Source organism: Sturnus vulgaris, chromosome 1, assembly GCF_052056855.1.
Source record: "Sturnus vulgaris isolate bStuVul1 chromosome 1, bStuVul1.hap1, whole genome shotgun sequence".
In the NCBI taxonomy this organism is placed as follows: domain Eukaryota; kingdom Metazoa; phylum Chordata; class Aves; order Passeriformes; family Sturnidae; genus Sturnus; species Sturnus vulgaris.
The window spans coordinates 136,504,568-136,509,641 of record NC_142243.1 but is presented as its reverse complement, the minus strand read 5'-3'; positions in this window follow the sequence as shown (position 1 = coordinate 136,509,641).

Genomic DNA, 5,074 nt, shown 5'->3' with positions numbered 1-5,074 from the left:
TATTTTTCTGCTTCCTATGTACTCTTGTTTCTGCTTTTTTGGGGGGGGGGGATGGGGGTAGGGAGGGATGTGTGGAGTTGTCTATGTCTCAGGTTTGAACCCTTGGGGTTTTTTAAATTAAAACCCCCCAAACACCTAAAACCAAACAAAACCAAAACCCACCTGACCAAAAAAACCAAAAACAACCTCCCCCCCAAAAAAAACCTTGGGCTAGAAAACAGCTTTCAGTCTTTGATAGCCAGGCAGCTGCCCTTGTTCTGGCCCAGACTTACCTTGCTGAACCAGGACTGTACCTTGTGAGTCTCCTTTTCTGTGAAGGGAGATGGGGGGATGCTCTCAGGACTTTGCTAAGGCCTTGGGCAACAGCTGGAAAGCCAATGCAGCCCTAAGCAGCAGCAGCCTGGATGGCGGCTGGGATGGCAGTGGCTGCTGGCAATGCCAGCTGACTGCTGCAAGGAGCCAGAATGAGGAACAGGGTATGTACCAAAGATGGTTTAACCGGCCTGATTGTAACTGAAGGAGAAAATAGTGTCAGATGGTCAGATGTTACACATGTAATTTTTCCTTTTGCTGGAAGTATTGCACTGACTGCAGACTTGCTTGTTCTCTGAGCTTATTTCATCCCTTTTTAAAAATCTGAAGTAAGTAGTAGCTTGTCATTCACTACACCAATTTACTGCAAGTTACTGCTTTTATTACATGAGAGGTGCATCGAGTACTTGCCCTGAGTTTTAGGGAAAAGCATGATCTATTGGCTCCATTGCTGAGGGCAGTGGGTGTGTCAAGGGAAGGCAGGTAAAGGTCTCTAACCTAGAACTCTAGGCTCTTCCCTAAGAGCTGGACCTTTGACGGAAGTGGGAAGGCTGGGGACTCTAATAGGAAGAGTCCTTATGCTTGGAGTAACAAGCTTTATTCTCTTTATTTGCAAACTTGTTTCCCTTTATATTTTTATCTTTTTGCAACTGCACAGTCTTTGAGCTGAATTAGGGGCATTAGCATGACTACCCTCAGCTCACAGGCCAGAACTAGTTGTGTTTGTCAGCCTGGGTTTGGATGTGGCAGCAGGGACTGGTCCCCCCATCTTCAACCACCTGCTTCCCCCAAGTTGTGTTAAAGATGATTGTTTATTTTAATGTTCTCTTGAAATGCTTGAATGCTGCAGTGGGCAGTAGCAAAGAGCCCAATCTGTCAAATGTGCATTGTGTAATGCCACCTGTCCTGTTGTGTCCGGTCAGTGCAGGACGACTCCTTTGTATCAGTCAAATAGGGGAGAGAATTTGGGATCCTGACTGTCTCTGAATTCCCTTCTTTGTACCCTTAAGCAAACCACTCAGCTCTGTGTGTTAGAACTTCCTTACACCTTTCCAATGGAAAGCCCCAGGGTGAAGGTGATGAAGCAGAGAGGAGCTGTGCTCACTTGTCACTCGCTTGCTGCAGACAGGGTTGGCCGAGGGCTGTTCTGGGCAGCAGTGATGGGACACTCTCCTCTCACTAACTCCCTTTGGAGCCTTAGCGCGTCCCCGTTCGGCTCCTGCCGTTCGGGACCAGCGGCCTTGGGCCACCGGGCCGGCCCCGGTGGCGCGGGAGCTGCGGCCAGCAGGGAGCTCCAGCGCCCGCCCGGAGCAGCTGCGTGCGGCAGGGCGGAGGGAAAGCCCATCCCGGCCCCGCTCCATCCCCTGCCCCGTTCCATCCCGGTCCCGTGTCCCGGCGGCGCCGGGCTGGGCGCGCCGGCAGTCGCGGCCGCTCGCCAAAGCGCCGAGCGCCACGTCACGCTCCAACGCGCTCCTCAAATGCCCCTGGAGCGGCGGACGGGGGAAGCCGTCTGGATGCGTTAGGCAGTGCCAAGGGCTGCCCAGACAGGCTGTCGGGATCCTTTCCCGCAGGCTTTCCCGGCCCCGACGGGACGAAGCCCTGGGCAGCCTGCTCTGACCGAATGCCTGAATCTGAGACGTCCCGGCCCTCTCCCCACGGAATTTCCCGGCGAGCCTGTGACACCGATCACAAAACTCCCAGTCTGAGCGGTTCCACCGCCCTGGCTGAGCGCTGCTGGCCCACATGGAGCTGTGCTGGCAGGTGCTGCGGGTAGGGCTGGCTGGAAAACCCCTTCTTTGGAGATGTCTGAGGATCCCAAACCTTCCTGTTCCATGTGAGGATGGGGACTGACCTAGCCACGCTAGTACCAGATCGAGGAGAAAGGTGGGAGACACTCCAGGACGCAGGACCAGGAGGCTCGGTCTCCCTCACCCATACGAACATTCCCATTAAAAGTTGCAATTTCAACAAATTACTACTATTTTCCAGCAACCTGAACAGCAAGTTCCCAACCCGCTCTACGTTCTAAAGTGCATTGTCCTGGGATATCAGCACTGAGGGCAAGGATGAGGAGGGACAGCCCCTTCTCCAGCCGTGCTTGACCGCCAGGTGCTCGCCCGCGCCGGCTCCACGCCGCGCTCCCTGGCCCGGGGCGAGCTCCCCTGGCACGGCTTCAAGGCTGGCGCTCAAGGCTGACATTCCCCCGGTTACTCCTGCAGGACAGGGATTGGTTCCACCCCAGCCTCCCTGCCGCTGTCCCCCTCCACGGGGACAAGGCGGGAAGGAGGGCCCCAGCACCTGGAGGGCTGGGATGGTTTATTCCCAGGCGAGGAGCGGTAACGGTGGATACGCCATTCGAAGGCTGCATCCCAGCCCCTGCGCTCCCCTGGGCTCCGGTTTCCTTTCTCCCACCGGAGCCGCTGCCAGACCCAGCCCTGCCCGCGTGGCAGGCACGGGCTCCTACAGAGCCGGCCGGCCGTCCCTCTGTCCGTCCGTGCTGCAGAGCCAGCGGCAGCTGGGCCTCACCTCTCTTAACCCGGCCAGCCGGGATCAGTTCAGCTGAAATTTTCCACTTGAGACTCATGCGAGACCAGAATAGCTTTTTTTTTTCCCCTGCTAGCTAGAGGAAGGTCAGGCAATGCTTTGCAATATTTGCTTCTAAAACACCCTCTAGATGGCTTTAGGAAGTCTCTACTGCATGGGCAGCCCCCACAGGGGGAACCGCTCAGGCTCCAGCGTGCCAAGCTGCGGCCACTGGCTCAGCCGCTGTTCCCTTGGCAGTCCCAACCCTCCATCCCTTGGGACCATCGAGCCGGGTCCCACGGAGCCACAGTGCATTTCTCTACGGTGCTACTGCAGTGGCTGTGGGGGCTCTGTGGGATCCTGCAATGGGCAGGACAAGTGGGCAATGGACAAGCAGGGGAAAGGCAGAAACAGAAGAGGAATTCCCAGCTTCTGCTCAGGCCCCAAAGTGGTGTTTGATGGCTTGTGAGAAAAAAAAACAAACGATCCACAAAGCAAAGCTGGTTTAGCTTAGCACATTTAGCATGCTGTGCTTCTGCTTCTGCCAAGTCCATTTTGCAATCTCCCTGGAGCAGGGGCTCTCCCATCACTGGTGCTGCCAAAGGATTGGAGCTCCTCTCCAGCGGCAGCAGGCAGCCCACAGCCCCCGCCCCACTGCACCCAGGGCATGCACCCACCCACACCCACCTCCATGGGCCACTGCTGCTCTGCCTGCATGGCTGGCATGCAGCTGCTGTCCTCTGAGCCTAAGGCCTCGGAGGATGCCACCTGCTTGGGCATTTCTGTGAGGTTCAGCCATCTCAAACTTCAAAGTTGGCAAGTCAAGACCAGGGGAGTCACCTGCAGCCTGGCAATGAAATGGCAGGCACATAAAGCCCGCAGTGGCCTTGCAGCCCACGGCTCACACATAGATCTGGCTCCACACCCTGGTGCTCTGGATGAACTTCTGGTGTCTCTCACCTGGCTGTGTAGGGCTGTGGCTCCAGGCACTAGCTTGGCACAGCACACAAAGCTGCTCCTGGCCCAAGCTGTCTCTGGCAATCAGGAGGTAAGCCCTTCATCTGAGAGCAGGGAGTTTCTTTGACATCAAACGTATGAAACCAGCAAACTGGTTAAGTAGGAAGCATCTTGAACAGGATGAGTCCTGCCCCAGTGCAAAACCCTGGAGGACACCAGAGTTAGAGAAGTTTCAGAGGAGAGACCTCTGTCTCACATGCCAAGTGCCCTATCATGCACTCTTGCAGGACTAAAGCACTCAGGATGAGATGGTGGCTGCTAGCCCCCGGTGCAGGAATGCAGACAGCCTGCATGCCACACCAGGGCTGGCACTGCAGCCACAGCCAAGCAGTGTGCCTGGCTGCTAAGGCACTGGCGTTCTCCACACCCATCAGCCAGAGCCCTGCACCTGCCAGGACAGGGCAGGAGACAACTCTGGATGTGACACGGCTAGCAGAGAGAGGAGAGAGGGGATATGGTGCCACTGTCACACCCTGTCACATCATAGCCCTCTGCAGTTCATCACAGCCCCTGGGTCTCCAAGGAGCTGGTGCAGGCTCCCTGTGCCACAGACTGAGCCCGTCTGCCCAACATGCTGCTCTGGGCTTGCAGAGGGTACAGCTAGGCTCGCTCCACCTGCTTGTTTCCATATGATCTCATTTTCTTTCTATCTGTGAGCTTCTTTTGCCTCTCCAGTGACTAATAACAATCCTACAAACTCAGACTGACATTGTCCCTTCAAGCTTCTGGGGTTTCTGTCTCATACTGCAGCAATTTCACCTTAAAACATGTTGTCTTGTAAGCTCCTATTTACACACTGTGCATGTTTTATAGACACAGCATGCTGGGCTTTCTGCAGCATGTCCCCAGGATATTCAATAGACCAAAAGCTGTTTCTTTTCCCGGCTTCACACATAAATGAGATCTAAGGTGATTTGTTTTGTTTTTAAGTCCAAATGAAAGATTGCAAGTGCCAGGAGCAGGGTTTCAGGTAAGGTGCACAATGGAAAGGTGAAGCTGAGGACATGGACCATAACATACAAAGCATCGTGGTCTGGAATAAGCTACACTCAAACTAGATGAAGGCTCTGACAGCTAGTCAGAAGGCATTGTTTCAGCATTAAGTAGATTGCTAATTTTTTTCCAAAGAAAAACAGCTTTGGCACTAAGCTCCCTTGCCCCGTTGAGCAAGCTGATAAAAGCAAGAAGCAGAACTGTAGTGCTCCAGATGGAAGCACGTTTG